Below are 19,788 nucleotides of genomic sequence, written 5' to 3'. Positions count from 1 at the left end.
GATTATTGTGAACCAAAATGAGCTAATGAATGGGAAAATGTGAAAGTCTTTTCTCCCCAGGTAGAATGTGAACTCCCTGGCAGCAGGCTGAGATCATGTTTTGTTTTGTTTTTCTTTGTATTACCCATTATTTAGCATAGTCCCTGGCTCATAATGAGCACTTAGTAAATGCTTGTTGATTGATGCTTATTGATGTAAATAAATTGATCATTGGTCATGAACAAATTCATTTATAGTAAACAAATTCTGTAACCAGTTATACTCATAAAGGGTGGGAAGTGAAGGTGTGGCATTCCTCTTCTGCTAATACTCTTCTCCTTCCTTGACCTTGGCCTCTACTGAATCAACACTCACCTCTTTGTAATCTTTCTCCAGATCAGTCATACCTCCCAAGTCTCCAAAAATTCACCTTCCTCCATGCCTTCCCCCACATACCAGTGGACAAAGGCACACATGGCATACAACAGGTCAAATTTATGGTCCAGCCATGCCTATGCTTCTGCAATTGCTCTGCTGTTACTCCACATGCACACAGCCCACTGAGTCTTGGCCAGGTCACCACCTGGCACCACAATGGAAGCCTGGTAGTTGATGTCCACTTTGAATCAAGCAGGGCACCAATCCATAAACTGAATCGTATGTTTTGTCTTGATGGTGGCAATGGCAGCATTTGTATCTTTGGGGACGTCATCCCTTTGAAACAACATACAGCAGGCCATGTACTTACCGTGGTGGGGATCACACTTGACCATCTGGTTGATAGACACAAAGTAGACTCTGGTGATCTCCACCACTGACAGCTGCTTGTGTTGGGCCTTTTAGGCTGATGTTATGAGGGCATAGGTAGCCAGGGGAAAGTAGATGTGCGGGTAGGACACCAGTTTGGTCTGGAATTCCATCAGTTTGACATTCAGGGCTCCATGGAAGCACAAAGAAGTTATTATATAGGAGACAATCTGCCCAATGAGCTGAGAAGTTGAAAAAGCCTTATTTAAATGTATGATTATAGCACACAGTAAAGAATAATATGTGACAAGAAATTAGAGTTGAACTAATTGATCTTTGAACTCTCTTCTACTTAATATTCTATGTTTTCCTATTATTAGTCCTTAATATGCCTGCCTTCACAAGCCTGGGGTAGACACCACCCTAATTCACCAATGAATATGAGACCTGTTAGTCACCCACAACCTGGTTTAGCCCACCTTCCAAGATAGTTTACTGGGGTGTGACTTATGCATACCACAGCTTCTTGGAGCCACCAGTGAGAGCAAGGTGGCAGGTAGACACCAAAGGAGGAAAGCAACCCTGAAAAGAACTCAGCAGACCCTCAAACCAGAGGTACTAGTCTTCCCTGAACACTCCATATATCCCAAGCATGTGAAGAGACAGATCAGAACAATTTATTCCAATAGCCATGAACACTTCAAGTTTAGTTAAACATTGAAGAAAGCAAGGTCATCCAATTCATCCCAAGCCATCACCAACATCTTTAATTTTATTGTGCCACTAGACTTCAATGATTCTGAAAAAGCAAGTGAAGCTGAGGACCTGCTGGGTGGGGACCAGGGATAAAGAGTAAATAGGACAGATTCTGTTGGGCCTTCATATCAACATCAAAGCTAGATAGTTTTCCCCAAAGCACCAAATTTCCCTTGCCTGTTACTGATATTTCACCAATATATTTGTTTAAATCAATCAGACCTCAACCAGGATCTTTTTGTAGAGCCTAAAAGGAATCCTTTAAGACTAATGAATATTATGTTTGTTCCCAAGTTGTTCTTTCTATTTCTCCTAAACAACTCAGTCAACTCAAACTTTCCTACTTGCACCATATTATTTAAGCCTTGGAGCTCCTCATTCTTGCCTGTTTTTTTTTCTTTCATATATCTTAGGGTATTCCATGCATAGTTTCAGAAAAATTTCAAAGACCACCCACCAAAGTAGATGAGTAGACATCAGCATTCTGTGTCATAATCTGAGTTAGACTTTCATGATGTCCCTAAAACAGTCATCTATGTCCCAGGTGCCAATGTCTACTCTTCTGTCCACTATCACCAATGACCTTCTGCCTAGAACACTATGGTCCTCATTTAATCTAGCAGACGAATCATCCTACTGTAGGAATATGTTAGGGATGGTCTGGTTTTCTAGAGTTAGTGAAAAAAGGAAATTTTGAGATAAGCCCTGGGAAAGAATTCTGGGTAGGAAGGAATTGTGGGAGTCTAAAACTGAAAATAACTGAACTTTACTTCCTTCTTGAATTTCATCTGAGCTGGGAGTGGATTTTGTCTCTGCCTACAATTTCAAGCTGAAGGAGGAGTTTTGCTCTAAAAGATTCTCCCTGGAAAGTTGGGATTTCATGGAGAAATCTTTGGCATCCAAATAGAGGGTTTACTTGGAGGAAACTAATTTCCCTGAGTCCAGTCTTCATCTGGTAGTGATTCATCTACCAGAATTCCTATTGGCAAAGATTATTCAAAGCTTTTCACCTATAACTTTGGTTACTTAATACAGCAGTCAAACCCAGAGGTTTTTCCCTTTCTTTATTAATTACTGGTGGGAAGAGTAGGGTGAAGTCAGATAACCTGGGAAAGGGTTTTAGATGGCATAAGGAGGTGTAGGGAAGGCCTAAAGAACAGAAGGCTCTCCTTTTGCAGGGGATTCAGGAGCTGGGTAGAGGTGGTTTAAAAAATATTAGGGTCATATTTACCAGTTGCCCCTATCCCTTTTGTTAAAATAAACTTTGTTTCTGTAACCAAAGGTTTTGGTGCTTAATTAGCCTTGGGGAGTTCCTAGGTCGGTTAAAACATCTTACATCCCTATAGGACACTTCCACATTACACTACAGTTCTTATTGTCATCACAATTCCAGCTGTGGGACCTAATCACATTCAGTCATTCATATCATCATTTATTCCATAAGTATTTATCCAGCAACTAGTCTTTGCCCAATTATGTTGAGGGTACCCATGCATGGGTTCAAGAATATATACACAACCCAGAATCCTGATTAGAATTTGAAGTACTATGGAATTATAGAGCTGTCCTGGGATATGATATATATATATATTCTGCTTTATCTTATAAGGAAATATAAAGATGGCACATGATGAGAGCATTGATATGCCCCCTGAAATTCAAGTAATTTGGATATTGCTGAGAAAGAGAAATAGGTATAGGAACATTTGGGACATTGTCCTACCTGAGTATTACTAAACCACAGTTGGAAGCACTCTCATGCCCAATGACTCCATATGACTTTATGTTTTTCATAACCAGACCTCTTTAATATCTAACCATATTTTTATACTATGTCACCCTACCTTGCTTTCTTCAGCGAGAGCTGCAATTAACAAGTTTATACTCAAGGTAAGTAATATGAAGCACCTCAGAGAGTGGAAAGCAAGGCAGGATTAGGCTAGAAAAGAGCAAAATGTCAGGGCAGGGGCAGGTTGTAGGGAGAGAAAGTGCATATCACCTGGTAGCTTGCTATTTTAATTAATTATACTCAAATTAAATTATAATTTACAAATAACAATTTCTAAGGCTCCAGCAGCATGATGTTTTCAAATGCTTCTGACTATATTCTTAAGTTTAACCCTATGACAGCATAAAGTACCCTCCTGAAGGAATAGTGAAAAATTATGATCCAAGGGTGAATTAGTAGATGTGGATGGCAGAATGGAATGAGGCAGAGAGTATAACACCAAGGCTTACTTTCATAAACAAACACAAAGAGATGGTCAAAAGTAAACAAGTTAAGATGATCCCTCAATCACTCAGTAGTTCCATAAATTTAATTTTCTGAGAAAATGTATTCTTAAAAGAGTTGAATCATTGGTCACTGCAATAGGGGCTCTATGAGAAACAGGAAAAACATGAATTCCAGGTTCTATGAGAAAAAAAAAAGACAACTGCCAAATCTGTAACTCTGAGGTATACAACTGTAAAAGGATTGTAACCAGTAGCCTACTAGAACCAACCAAACTCCAGGATGTCATAAGCAAACCAAAGAACTCCTAGAATGAATATCCAACCAAAGAAAATCTTCCTATTCTCAAAGCCTTCAGTTGCCTTCCCCCTAAAACAGGATCTTGGAATGGGAGAACCATACTCAGCTGTCTTTACCCATCCCACCTGTTTCAGATATTACAGCTCAGATAAAACTAGAAGAGACTGAGTGAAGGTAACTTTCTCCAGAGAACATAACACCAAAGAGGTCACCAGGAGGCTAACACAAAGCTTTAAAGTTTGCAAAGTGACTTACGATTTCATTTAATTTAGGAAATATCTCCCAGAGTTCCTTGGGAGGAGGGTTCTGAGCACGAGGTGACTTCTACTTCTTCCTTTGAATCCATAAGAACTTCTCTTTGGGTTAGTTTTATGGGATATACTTTAATCAACTTCCCTCTCACAGAAGAGAAGAAGTATTGAGTAAGCCCAGCCTTTTGGGGAATTTCTTCCAGAGCTCCCACTTTCCACTCAGAAGAGTCTCAAAGCCATAATGATAATAATAATAAGTTATTATTATATAATTATTAACAATAATTAAAATATAAATAATAGCTAGAATTCACATAATTATTTCAGATTTCAAAAGTTTTAATATTCATTTTACCTTATACTTAAAACAATCTTATGAGGTAGCACTATTATTATCACATCTACCTTACAGATGATAAAATTAAAGTTGAAAGAAGTTACGTGGCTTGCCCAGGGTCACATAGCTAGTGTCAGAGGCAGGATTCTATCTCAGGTTTTTCTTAAGACAGGTAGGTGGCACAGTGGTGTTTGACCTAAAGTCAAGAAAAACTGAGTTCAAATCTTCTCTCAGATACTATTTGACCCTGAGCAAGACACACCTTTTTTTAACCTCAAGTTCCTCATCCATACAATAGAGATAATAATAGCATCCACCTCAGTGGGTTGTTGTGAGGCTGTTGTATGTTAAAGCATTTAATAAATTTTAAAGCATTATATAAATGCTAGCTAGCTATTATTTTTATTACTTATTCCAAATACACACTGTCCACTATGACACCTAGCTGCCTGATTGTTCCACTCTTTCCTACTCTTCCTCAGGAGCCAATGTAAAGATTGTTTTATTTGTTCTTTTGAATGTCTTAAAAGTATGAAGGCTTGAGTGTGGATGTGGGGTAGGGTGGATTGAAGCCAGTGGGAAAGAAGGGAAAAGAAGATCTGTGCATTTGAACAGTAGAGGACTGCTTCCTGCTAAGGACCCCTAAAATGAATGTCTTCTCAGTGGGTAGTTTTTAAGGTATCCATGAAAGGTTTTCTCAAATAGAAGCCCATGTAAGAAACATTATGTGAATCACTGAGATGAGAGTTAATCAAGAAGTATGATTTGGGATCTAAGAAACCTGGTCCCTGTTTCCTATGATACACTCAAACTCAGAATAGTTGTGAATAACCATATGAATATGATCCAGTTTTCTAGTATCTGAATGAAACTTGAGATAGGTTTGGAAAACAGAGTGAAATCCATTTTCAAGCCAGATAATCAAATAATCATAATGAAGACCTTTTAAATGACTAGAACAATAATGGATTGCAAGATCTAAGTCAATGTCAGGAATTAAAGGAGATGAAGACATGTTTTTTATCCAAAATAAGCAACAAGATGTCAGAAGGCATTTTGTATTTTAAAAAGAAAAAAAGGAAAACATGGCACTTTATCTGAGTCCCAAGACCATGTTTGATCCATGTATAAGCATCTAGACTAAGAATTCTACAGTATGCCAATATTTACAACTATTCAGTTGGAGAATAAAAGACAATAGAATTCAGTCCAATTCAACAAGTATTTATTAGCTGTACCTGCATGAACTGGAAATGCAAAAATAGAAAATATGTCACCTGAGTGACCTTAAGTAAATCATTTAACTTTCTAAGCCTCAGTTTCCTTCTTTGTAAAGTGAGTTAGACTAGATAATCTCTAAAATGACATTCAACTCTTAATCTATGATTCTTTGATCTTATAGTAAGTTGACACAGGACCTCCTGTGATCTAACTAGGAGAAAGATAGATTAACACTATTGCATTGGTATAGTAGAGTCGTCACTGGATTTAAGGGTCAGAATGTACAATCAAACCATAGTTCTGCTACATGCTAGCTGAATGCGGATGAATTTACAGGGCTCAGTTTTTATCACCTTTAAGTGATGAGGTAAGGTTAGATGATCTCTAATATTTATTCTAATTCTAAATATATGATTCTATGATTTTATGAACTATAATTCAAAGGAAAGTGAACTTGAGATGAATGTAAAGGTGAGACCATTTTCACCTCCTACATGTTGGGGCAGGAAAGCTTTATGAAGTAGGTTACACCTGACTTAGACCTTAAAGGAAAGATTTTTTAAATGGGTCACTTGCAGGACCCTAATGTTCCAACATCCACCTGTTTAGCCTCCAAAGCTGATGTGGATAATAGATAAATGAAGTCTTAAATTAGATACATTTCTGTACTTAGAGACTTGAAAATAAGAGAGAAAATAACTGGGAGAAACATAATAGTGGCTAAAACCCATTTACCTCCTGCCAAAGTTGACATTAGATTTGTACAATCTGTACAATTAGATCTGTACAATCTGTACAATCTGTGGCAATTTGTGCCACAGACTTTTAGCATATATGGGACACTTGAGTCATGCTCCACATCAGTGCTGGAGTTTCAGAGACAGACAAGGGTATATCTAAGTTCCAGATGCTAGACTAAAGTTCCTGGGAGTACAGAGCCAATATTCCTCTATTCTTTTTGCTTGGGAAGCTGTGACTGTGAGAACTGCTGATATTTATGTAGTACCCTGAAATCTTACTGTGTTCAACTCTTAATTCCAGGAAGATAGAAAGTATAAAAAAGACACTGAATTTCCAGGTTATTTTTCTTCCTCAATCCTATGCTATGGATTTGAGATGGAGGCCAGGAAAGGAAGAGAGAAATAAGCAAGTATTCATTAAACACTTGCTGTACATCAGATACTGTGGTCAATGCTTAACAAATATCTAATTTAATCTTCACATCAGCTGTATGAGGTGGGCACTATCCTTATCCCCATTTTAGAGGTAAGGAAACTGAGGCAGATAGCAGTTAAGTGTCTTTCCCAGAGGCACAAAGCTAACAAGACTCTGAGGTGGAATTTTAAGCTTGACTAGAACCTAAAGAGATTTGTTGTCTTCCGAAGGACTTGACCTAGGTTTTGTATTTATTAGTCTAATCACATTGTGTTCACATTATGACCTTGAATGAATGTGATAAAGCATCATAAAGGAGAGTGACCAGGAGGAATGGGACAAGCTCAGAATCCAAATGTGTCATATTTGTAGATAGATACAAAGGACACTAGAAGAGAAGCAGCCAGCAGAAATGGGCAGGGTGTTGGGTTGCTTCTCAAATGCTGCTGTCCATGGTCCTGACAGCTTGAAGAGGAGAACAATTTGTCCTATCACACACCACTCCTCCTTTTAACCTCGAAAAGGAGTAAAAGAAAAAGAAAAACATCCTTAACAAGAACCCTGAAATGTGGTTTTTGCCTAATCAAATTTGATCCAAGAGAGTATTGGAGAACATCAGAAGAAAAACAAAAGAAAATGCCTCTATTTTTCAACCAGTCCAGAGGTGACATGGCTTGATTTCTGCATGACTCAAAGATTTGAGATTTCCCTGGAGGATAGGCCCTTTCTTACCCTTCCACAAAGCTGTACATAGTACAAAGAGTTATATAAACATGAGTTATTATCATTATTGATGATGTTATCCCTGAAATACTTTTTAGAAAGACAACCTATTCCAGCAACGATTTTCAAATGCCACTGTCTCTACCAGTAGTCTGTAGATAAAACTAGTCTATTCTTAAGGGTCTGAGTGATCAAGGAAAGTCCACCCTTTCAAGAAAAGACTTTTAGTGCAGTGGAAAATGGTTTATTTGAAGTCAGAGGACCTAAATTCATCCTTCTACCACTTACTACCTGTATGACCCTGGGCAAATGGCTTAACTTTTCTGGGCTTCAATTTCTTCATATGAAAAAAATGTTACATTTTATGATATCTAAGGTCAATTCCAGCCTTAAATCTATGATTGTATGATCTTAAATGTCCTAGAATAGTGAAAAGAATTTTGACTTTAGAAGTATAAAAGAGAAATTGTGAAGATGAGGGAGTATTAAGCCTGGATTGTTCTTACACTCTGAACAGGAGTTTAGTGCATGACTTGTAATGATGAGGAAAGAGAAAATAGTCCTTTTCTAATCTTTAAGTAATAGCCCTGAACCCTGCACCTTCTTCCCATCTACTTTCAGTAGAAAAAGCTTCTATAGTTGAATTTGTCAGTTCAAAAATATTTATTAAGCACTTAATATGTAGCTAGTCCTATAGTAGGAACTATGGGAAATACAAAGAAAATCAGAATAAAACAGTCCTTGCCCTCAGGTAACTTCCACTTGAAGTGTAATGACAATTAAAGAACAACCCACAACATTATATATTCAAATATTAAACTATCATATTCAAGTGAATATCCCAAGATATAACATAAAACCCTAAATAAGTAGGCTCCTCAAATGACCATAATTTATCTCGGTACTCAGATTTTTTATCAGCAAAAAGCAAATAGTGGCACAAGTTAGTATTAGATCAATTTAAAAAAAATAAAATCTGTGTTTGACACAGAATCATTTATCCTTAAACCACACATTTATTGAGTACACATTCAGCACTGGACTGGGCACTTTGGGAAGGCCAAAAAAAAGTGACAGCTTCAGCTCTCAGAATCTATTGTCTTCTTGTTATATTAAATTATTAGGTAATTGGATGCAGTGGATAAAATGCCTGGCTTAGAGTCTTGACTGCCAATTAGTACTTTTATGACCTTGGACAAGTCACTTTACCTCTATGGGCCTGAATTTCCTGAATTCTTTTACTGCAGTAAATCTAGCATCCTATTGGAGAACAAGGAAGTCTATGATTAAGTGCTAAACTGAATAGAACAGACAATGGGTGCTGCTACTCAACCCTTGGTTAATTAGAATACATTATCCTCATCTCCCCCTGCCCCCACCATCTATGTCTGTCTCTGTCTCTATGTCTGTGTCCCTCCTCCTGCTCCTCTTCCTCCTCCTCCTCCTCCTCTCTGTCTCTGTCTCTCTCAATGGAGGCTGACAGAAATTTATGTTTGGTCTCCCTTAATATATCCATTCTACCTTTCTTCCATGAAGATCATAGGAATAAGAGATTGGGGAGGGGGCATTTTAAACATCTAGTCAAACCCCATTGTTTTGCAATTAGGGATACTGAGACCTAGGGAAGTGAAATCACTTGCCTATGGAAACATGGACAGTAAGTAATAAAGTCTGAATTTGAACCCAGATCTTATTACTCAAAATTTACTTCTTGTTCCATTGTTCCCTGCTCTTCTCAATCAAAAAAACATATTAAAATGTTAGGTACCACTAAAGTTTTGGGACATGTTAGCAAAGCCACAATGTAATGGAATTGATTAAAGATTCCAGTGCATCCCTATAAAATATTATAAAACCATACATCTAAATTCCAAAAAAGCCTTGAAGATCATAGAGACCAACCCCTTCTTACAGTGGGAAAGAATCTTCCAGTTGGAAAGTGACTTTCCCAAGGTCACACAAATGGTAAGTAAAAGAATGAGGATTTAAATGCAGGCCCTTTGTCTACAAATCGAGTGTTCTTTCTATCACACCTGACAAAAGATTATTATATCTTTTTGTGTTTCTGCATATATGTGAAGGGGTAATTGATTAAGGACATTTTTAATTAGCCTGATGGTTTTCCTGGGTGGTAAGCCTTTGTTGAAGACTTTTTATTCCCTCTATTCAGAGGGTAGTATTCTCTAAACTTTTTTTAAAACCCTTACCTTCTGTCTTGGAATCAATACTATGTGTTGAGTGGTAAGGGCTAGGCAATGGGGGTTTTAGAATTAAATAATATTCCTACCCAGATATATACTTTATAAAGTTTATTGGGAGAGTAGACAACTATTCGTATAAGTAACCTGACCTCGTGGTGCCTAGTCTGTCAGTCTCTTTCCTCTTTCCTCCCCTCACCTGCCTGCTCTGTTCTCTTCTCAGTTCTCCCTCATTCTCTCTAGATTCTCCCCTTTATTGATGCAAAACCGAAGCAAAACCTAGCACAACTGTGGTATGTCAGAAATGTTTGATAGACAGGTAAAGCTCCTTAGGAGGGGAGGGGATAAACTTCCTTGACACAGGGTTAAGTGACTTGCCCAGGGTCACACAGCTAGGAAGGGACTGAGGCCAGATTTTAACCTACGATCTCCCATATTTAGGCCTGACTTTCAATCCACTCAGCTATCCAGCTGCCCCCCCTCTAAACTTTTTGATCACGCACTCCATCAGAAAAAAAATTAGAGTAATTCCCCAATGTGGGTATATTTACTTATTTATGAATTATATACATGTACAAGATATAATTACATACATTATAAAGCATAAATATTTTGACATTTTAATGGAAGGAAGCATTTATTAAATATCTACTATGTACTTGAGCACTTTCACAAATATCTTATTTGATCCTCACAGCAAGAGTGGGAGTTACGTGCTATTATTATTCCTACTTTATGGTTAAGACAACTGAGGCAGACAAAGGTTAAGCGACTTGCCCAGTGTCGCACAACTAGTATCTGAGATAGGGGTTTTTTTTCATATCTTCCTGAAACCAGCCTCAGTACTTTATCTACTGCACCACCTAGTAATTATGAAATAATATTTTATTCTAGAGCCTATGAGAATCTATTAAGATTTATTCAGTCATGTTGGGGGGAGGTGATTTGATCAAACCTGTGCTTTAAGAAAATCATTTTGACAGCTTATAGAGAATGAATTGGGGAAGGGTGAGATGTTAAGCAAGTAAGTTATTTTTTATTAACCCAGAAAGAGTTTATGAGATCTTGAACTCGTGTAGTAGCCATGAGAGTAGAGGGAAGGGGAGAGATGCTCTTGCATCTAAGTGGAAATATAAATGACAAGAGTTGACAGCTGATTAGATAAACAGGCTAAGGGAAAGTAAGGAACAAATTATATCAATGTATGCATTAATTAATTAGCATTTTATTTAACTGATTACAAGGTGTGAAGCACTGTTCTAAGGCTCAGGATTATTAAGAGAAGAACAAAACAATTCCTGCTCTCAAGGAGCTCACATTCTAAATCAGGGAGGCAACATATAGAAACAGTTTTAGCAGCAAGTCAGATGAAAAGGTCTCATTTTCCTTAGGGTACAGTGACAAAGCAGATGGTAATGCATCTTATTTAATGTCATTTCCATGAATATAGAGCCATATCTATTTCTGATGGTGGACCACTTGATAGTACTAAAGACATTGATGGTGGGAATTTTCTTTCCCAATTCTATAGTAGCTGTGTCTCCTAAGAAGATAGGAGCTGCACTGCTGCAATTCCATGTTGTAGCATCACAATAATTTCTTTCCTGAATGATGCAGGGGGTAGACTAGAAGCAGAGTCACTGGTCAAGGAGGAATTGTTATTCCTGGGATTCGTGAGCACAGAATCCTAGTCTGTCTCACTGTTAATGGAAATAGGGATAGTGGCTATAGTTTGACCCACTTGGAACATGCTATCACTTATCTCTTCCTCAGAAGGACTTACTATTGAAAAGTTGGTGTTGGCCAGAGTGGAGATGGTAGGCCCTTTTCCCATAAGAGTTGTTCCTTTCGTTCAAATCAAGAAAACATCTAATGCCCAGTGGATTTACGCGTCGGCTATGGGGGGTGGGGGGGAGGAAAAGAAAATGATCTATGTCTTTAACGAATAATGCTTGGAAATGATCAAATAAAATATATTTAAAAAAAAAGAGTTGTTCCTTTCAAGGAAACTCTAAGGTGAATGGATAATGGTGCCCTTGACAATTATAGGGAAAGTTGGGAGAGTGTCATACATAGGTTGAAACTAACTGAGTGGTCTTTGTCTTGTGAATCCATAGAAAACAAGTGTTGAGGAGGGGCATAAAGAGTGTTAATAAACTATTATTGTGTTGGAGACAAATACACAATTGTTCATCATGGTGATCATGTCATATAACACATCATGAAACCCTCTGTTTAGTCATGCAATTTCCCCTTACATATTCTTGAGAATGAGACCCTAATCTGTGTAAATCTGGGTATGAACCACATTCTGAGATTCCCTAGAATAAATTCTGGGTAGAAGCAATATGAGTCAAAGAGAAAATAATCTTTAGAACCATTCCAAAATTGGATCTAGTCCAGATATGGAAGGCTCTGGACTACAAGTTACACAGTCATTTTCTGGTCTCAATTTTCATTCTAAATATTAAGACAGAACAGACATTTATAGAGTCCTTTCATGTTGGCAAAGTACATCAGAGTAAAGTAAAAAAAAAACAAATTACTAAATTTGGAGGCACAAGACTTGTATGTGAATTTCAGTTCCACTATTTATTTAACCTTGACATAGGGCAAGTCTTTTCACCTATCTGGACCTCAGTTACACCATGTATAAAATGAGAGGATTAGGCAAGATGACCTCTAGAGTCTCTTCTAGCTTAGAAATGTGATCATTTGATCCTCATAACAATTCCATGAGGCAGCTAATTTAGGTTATGATCATCTTCCATCACAGATGAGGAAATTGAGACTGTTCAGAGTAGTCAAGTGGCTTTGCTAGGGCCACACCATTATTCAATGTAAGAGGCTAGATTCAAACCCAGTTCTCTGATGATTCCAGATTTGGTACTCTTTCCCTATTATAAGAGCCACTGCAAAACTACATTTGACCCCTCAGCTTTCTTCTCTAATGAATGTCTTATTCCCTACAGAGGACTAGTATAAAAGTACAAGATCACGACACATTGCAAAACTGTCCAGGAGAGGCTCCCACAATGACCTTGTTCATGAGCAACAGCATTGTTCTCATAATAATTTCCTATTGATTAGGCAGCCATGATGTGCTAGGACATCAGACAGAGCAAACAAAAGGTGTGGTTTAGTTTTCTCCCCAGAACATGGATTGAAAATTTGCACTCTCTGTTGCTGTTTTTCTCCAAGTTAAATTATGCTTTAGTTGCCTGATAATTAGAGACAGCCATATTGAATTTGTAACCGCACTGCTAATTAAACATTCAGTCACCATCTACACAGAAGGGAAACACACCTTCATGTATTTCTTCTGAACTAGTTTAACCTAGGACTCAAAGGCAAGGATTGCGGTGGAATAACAATGACTGTTTAGTGCCCTCACATCTGAATAATCTTTGTGCATCTGGATTTCATATTTTCTTTTAAATTGTAGATGCAAGCTAGTCTCCTTGCTAACAAAATGCTTTCTTCATCCTACACTGAATCCCACAGCAAATCCCCACATATCTTTGCAAATCTCAAAGATATTAAGGCATTTAACTTTTTTTTTCATTTAGACCTTTGAAGTGTGGTGTGACTGGAATAATTTTAGAGTTCTAACCTGTCGTCTGAATAGGAAATTAAGGAAACCGCCTGTCATCTTGGTAGCCAGTCCAATAACTAATTACTTATGGATTTTAAGTCAAATTTGAGAAAGATAAATATTTAAATAAAACATATAATCATTTAGAAATACTGCTAAGTGTTTTATAATTATTGTCTCGAAAGAAGCCATTACCTAAGTGATGTATTCATTTGTTTCTGATAGAACCTGGCAGCTACTTCAATGTTGGGGGGTGGGGGGGAGTGGAGGGTGGCTTTGGTGATGGAAGATTATTGTGTGTGTGTGTGTTTTTAAGGCATTCAAGTACAGTGCAATGTTAAAAAATATTGAATATGGTTTGGAAGGACTCAGTTTTATCAGGAGGGGTTGAAACCACATCATATGTCAAGTTCTGCCCTGAAAATAAGGCTGAAGTAGCTGCTGGAAGAGGCAGGGATGTCCTCACAGGGTTGCCAGAGGCTGTGGTGATAAAATTACTGGGGTACTTTGAGGATCAAAAGGAGTAGGGTCTGGAGAAGGCTACGGAAAAGTGAATTTCCATAGCACGCAATGTCTACACCTCTTATTTAGCATATATAACTTGGTATTGGCCATTCTCTTTATACATCTGATGAGAGGGTTTCCTTTCTCAGTAGCTCTCCTTACTAGAAACAATGACTAGCAGTGGCCTCAGAACCACAGTCTTGGACATACCTAGCTACATTAGTAGGGAACTGTTACCAGTGGCCAACAGAGTACCCAGCAAGCTGAATAGAGCCCTAGGACCCATTATGCCTCTCACAGACAGACATAGAGCAGTGGGGCCACCCCCAAACACAAACACCCCAAGGGATTTTGCTTCCTCAGGAACTCAGAAGACAAAGCCTTGGACCAATGACCAAAGCACAGACCTAGTAGCAAATACACTCATATACAAGAGCAGCATTAAACTGCCCACTGGACCCTTCCACTGAACAGTGTCAGAATTTTTCCAAGTCTCAAGTTCTGCATTAGCTCTCTCATTGCTTATACAAGGAGAGTCAACACCTTGCATTTACTGCATAGCCAGGCTAAGAAGTAGTTGATCAGAATCCCAGAATATACACTGGAAAATCCCTAGGGCTGCTTATTAAAGCATTGGCTCTATTTATTCTGGGCAGGAGAGCAGATATTTTATGGAACTGGGTCATATGAAATGTCTGCAGATCCCTTTACCTATATCTTTGAGCCCAAAGGGTTCTCTATTACAGATTTGCAAGTAGTTATAAATGCAAAGGCCTTAAAGTGTTGCTATAGCAATCTGGTCTCTCTATCCAGGCGGTAAGTTGTATGAGAGCAGGAACTATATCTTTTATTTCCTCCTTTCCCCAACACCTTATCTTCAACAAAGTGAACCCTCAATGAATATTTGTTAAATTTAACACATGTTTATGGTGCTTGACTTTAATTTTGCTAATGGTCTGTAACTTTAAGATAATTTCCTGTTTTCTTAAAAAGGGGTTCTAAATATCCAGTACTCTGGATCTCAAAGAGCTGAAACAAACCCTGGAAGGAAGAGGTCAATTCATGAAATTAGGGGACCCATGATGAGATCGAACAGAGTTTACCACAACCACACAAAAGCAAGAGACAAAAGGAGCTATCCCCTGACCCAAAGCCCCTTTTTAGGATCTATGGATTTTTGTAAATATAATATATATATGAATATAATATAATAATAATATAACAGAAATGCTAATTTGAATCAAAAACTATTATAAATAAAACTACAGAACTACTTAAGCCAGAGGTAAGGCAAAAGAAGAAAAAAATGAATTTTTCACAAGGACTAAATGAATACCCAGAAGAAATGAAGCAAGAGATAAATGGGCCATTCCTTAAAATGATAAGTATTACCTATTTAAAGCCATCAGCAGGTATCATCTGCAATGGAGATAAGTTAGAAGCCTTCCCAATAAGATCAGGGGTGAAGCAAGGATGCCCAGTATCACCATTACTATTTAATATTGTACTAGAAATGCTAACTCTCGCAATAAGAGAAAGAAAAAAAGAAATTCAAGGAGTTAAAGCAGGTATGCAGATAATATGATGACATCACTTAGAGAATCAAATAAAAAACAAGTTGAAATAACTTTAGCAGTTACAGGATAAAAATAAATCATCAGCATATATATACCAACATATTCTATCAACAAGAGATAAAACAGAGAAATTCCATTTAAAATAACTCTAGACAACATAAAATACCTGGGAATCTGTTTGCCAAGACAAATACATGAATTATATGAACACAATTACAAAGCACTTTTCACACAAATAAAGTCAGATCTAAACAATTAGAAAAATGTTCACTGATCATAGGTAAGCTGAGCTACTATAATAAAAATGAAAATTCTACCTAAATTAATTTACTTATTTATAGGACTAGAAAAATTATAACAAAATTCATCTGGAAGAACAAAAGATAAAAAATACCAAGGGAATTAAATTTTAAAATGTGGAGGATGGTGGCCTACAACTACCAGATCTCAAATTGTACTACAAAGCAGTAATCATCAGAGTAATCTAGTACTGGCTAAGAAATAGACTAGTGGATCAGTGAAATAGTTGTGGGGTAAAAGACCTTGGCAATCCAGTGTTTGATAAACCCAAAAAACCCTCCCAGCTTTGAGGATAAGAACTCACTATCTGACAAAAACTGCTGGGAAAACTGGAAACAATATGGCATAAACTAGGTATAGATCAATATAGACCTATAACAAGATAAGGTCAAAAAGAGTAGATGACTTAGAAAAATTGATACTGTATGTAAAATAGGAGAACAAAGAATAGTTTACCTGTCAGATTTTTGGAGAAGAGAAGAATTTATGACCAAACAAGAGATAGAAAGCATTACAAAATATAAAATGAATAATTTTGACTATATTAAATTTAAAAGATTTTGTTCAAACAAAACTATTTAACCAAGATTGGTAGTAGTCTCTCGGTAACCGAGGATGAAGATTGTCTTTGTGCGTTTTCATTTATGGTGTATATATGAGTGTTCACAAAGACACTTGTGCGTGAAGGAGATTTAAGTGGAAAAGTCGATGCACAGAGACAGTCCCACTCTCTCGGCGTTGGCAGCCTGGGTCCAGTGGCGCGAAAAGTCATTATACCTGGAGACTTCCTCAGCTGCATTGGATGGCCGTGTTGTCTTTTGTGCTCCAACACGCCCTAAGCACTCCACAGTGCCTTGCTGCATCGCCATCTCAGCCGTTGAACCTTCTTGTTGGTTTCTTCCGTCTGTTCTATCGAAGCAGTCTTCACATGCTGGGTGAGCAAAGCCCTGGTTCACCAGGGGTCTATGACCTGATGGCTACCCTCACAAGGTTTAGCCAGCCTGTCAAAGCCATTGCCCAAGATTAGAAAGTTAATAAAGGTCTAATAATAAAGGTCTCACTTCTCAAATATATAGAGAACTAGGTCAGATTTAAAAGAATACAAGCCATTCTCCAATTAATAAATGGTCAAAAATATGAACAAGCAGTTTTCAGGTAAAGGGATGAGAGCTATCCAAAATTACATGAAAAAATGTTCCAAATCACTCTTGATTAGAGAAATTCACATTAAAATAACTCTTAAGGTATCACCTCATACTTATCAGATTGGCCAGCATTACAATAAAGGAAAAAGAAAAATGTTGGAGGGGACATGGCAAAACAAGGACACTAATGCATTGTTGGTAGAGATATAAACTGATCCAACTAATCTGGAGGGCAGTTTGGAATTATTCCTAAAGGGATATAAAATTGTGCATACCCTTTGATTCTGTAATACCACTACTATCCCAAACAGATTTTTTAAAGGGGGGAGGGGAAAAGGATCTACTTGTACAAAAATATTTATAACAGTTTGGCAAAGAAATAGAACTTTAGGGGATGTCCATCAATTGGGGAATGATAGAACAAATTGTGGTATTTGGTGGTGATGGAATACTATTTTGCTATAAGAAACAATAAACAATATGATTTCAGAAAGAGCCAGAAAGGCCTACATGAGCTGATGGAGAATGAAATAAGCAGAGCCAAGAGAACACTGTACAGAGTGTCAGCAATACTTAGTAAAACAATGATCCAAGATGATTCTGAAGGACTTATGACAAAGAATGCTATCCACTTCCAGAGGAAGAACTGTTGGAGTTGGAATGCAGATCAAAGCATATTGCTTTTTACTTCAGTTTATTTGGCAGTTTGGGCTTTATATGATTATTCTTACAAAAATGAATAATGTGAAAATGTGTTTTGCATAATAATACATGTATAACCAAGATTAAATTGCTTACCATCTCCAGGAAGGGGAAGGAAAGGGATGGAAGGAGACCATTGGGATCATATAACTTCAGAAAACTTATGTGGAAAATCATTGTTACATGTAATATCTTTATTTTTTAAAAAAGGAAATAAAGCAAGGAGCTTAAAAATGAAATCAAAAACTTTTGAAAGAATTCTAAAGAAAATGAATGTGAGAAAAGAAAGTAGTAAGTTTTTTTCTCAACAAGTGGCATCCTTGAAAACTAGAAAAGAACATACATAAATAAAATGAATCAGAAAGAAATCATGTCAGAAAAAAATTCAAAAGATTAAAAGAAGAAAATGAAAGATTTCTCTTATAAGCAAAACAGTTGACTTGGAAAATGAGTAATGGAGAGATAATTAAAAGAAACATTGGATTGCCTGAAAACCATAATTTTTTAAAGAAAAGCCTGGGCACTGTATTTCAAGAAATCATACATGAAAACTACTGAGAAACTACTGTCAGAATCACACAAGTTCTGCCAATGTGCCTGGCAAGGTCTTCCCAAAACCAGAATGGATCTTTTAACATTATATCCCAAAAGCAACAGATAGAAGCTTACCACCAAGAATAACTTATTCCACAAAATCATGCATAATATTACAAGTGAGGAGTGAACTTTTAATGTGATAGAAGATTGTCAAGCATTTCTGATGAAAAGACTAGAGCTAAGTAGGAACTTTGAAATATAAACCTGAGTCCAGAAAAATCTAGAAAGGTAAATCTGAGCAATTGGAAGGAGCTATATTATAATATAACACAAACATTCTAAGTAAGGGAGAAAAACAACAAGTGTCTTCAGAACCTAAATGCCTTCAAAGATTATTGAGGTTAAATAAGAAAATTGAAATCTGGGGTTAAACTGGTTGATTCTGAGGTTATGAAGAGGGAAAAGAAAAGGGAAGGCAAAGGAGAAATTCATCTATATCAATGAGAGGAAGAAGAGTAGAACTTGCTATTTCTTATCATTAGAATAGGGGAGAAAAATATAGAAACATGGAGTTAGAGGTGGAAGGAGTAACCATCAGATGAATCTTATTCTTATGTGAAATGGGAGAGCTGGACACACACGCAGTTTGGTGTAGAAATACATCAAATTCAGTGGGGGAAAAAGCAGGGGTGGGTGGGAATGGGGAGGAGATAATTACAAACAAAACAAACTCTCTGATGTTGAAGGAGAGAAGCAAGGAGCAAGGGAGAAAGAAAAAAGCTAGAATCTAAGGGGATGTTTTACATCACCTCTTGAACAATTGGGGAATGGCTAAATAAATTGTGATGTATGAATGGAATGGAATATTGTTTCACCCTAAGAAATAACAAAAGACAATTTTAGAGAATCATGGGTAGTATGAACTGTGAAATGAGTGAACAGAATCAATAGAACAAATTATAAAAAGTCATTTTAAAGAGAATCAACTCTGAAAGATTTAAGAACACTGATTAAAACAACAATGTTGCCTAAAAAGAAGCAAACCCATCCTGGTCTGAAATATAGGGATCAAAGCTTACAAACCAATCACTGGTTAGGTCTGTGAATAGACACTGATCTTCCAGCTGGATGAGACAGAGAGATTCAGTTTTTGAGGTAGAGAAAGGAAGCTGAAGCATTTTGTTGTTGTTGTTGGTTGGTTGGTTGGTAGGTGGGTTGGTCATTTGGTCAGTTTGGTTTTGACAAGTGGGAGGGTTGGGGTTTTGGTTTTTACAAAAGCACATTTTAGTAGAAATAGGCTTGAGGCACCTTATATACCAGTAGCAAATATCCATCCATTAACAAGCATTTTTAAAATGCTTATTATGAGACTACATACTGTGCTAGATAAAAATACAAAAATAAAGCAGTCCCTGACCACAAGGAGCCTGTCATCTGAATGGACAATAGAAATAAATATGAACTATACAAGGTATATATAAAGTAATTCCTGAGGTGAGCACTAGCACATAGGGGAGACCACACTGGA

The 19,788-nt window shown here is 37.2% G+C and overlaps 1 pseudogene; it reads right to left on the bottom strand.

Moving 5' to 3' along the window:
- Window positions 1-303: 303 nt before the first annotated feature.
- The window catches only part of LOC130458952 (tubulin alpha chain-like), a 136,634-nt pseudogene continuing 117,149 nt past the window's right edge, over window positions 304-19,788 (bottom strand).

This window comes from Monodelphis domestica, chromosome 4, assembly GCF_027887165.1.
Source record: "Monodelphis domestica isolate mMonDom1 chromosome 4, mMonDom1.pri, whole genome shotgun sequence".
Taxonomy (NCBI): Eukaryota; Metazoa; Chordata; class Mammalia; order Didelphimorphia; family Didelphidae; genus Monodelphis; species Monodelphis domestica.
Note: the sequence above shows the minus strand (reverse complement) of the source record. Positions and strands in the feature narration are given on the sequence as shown.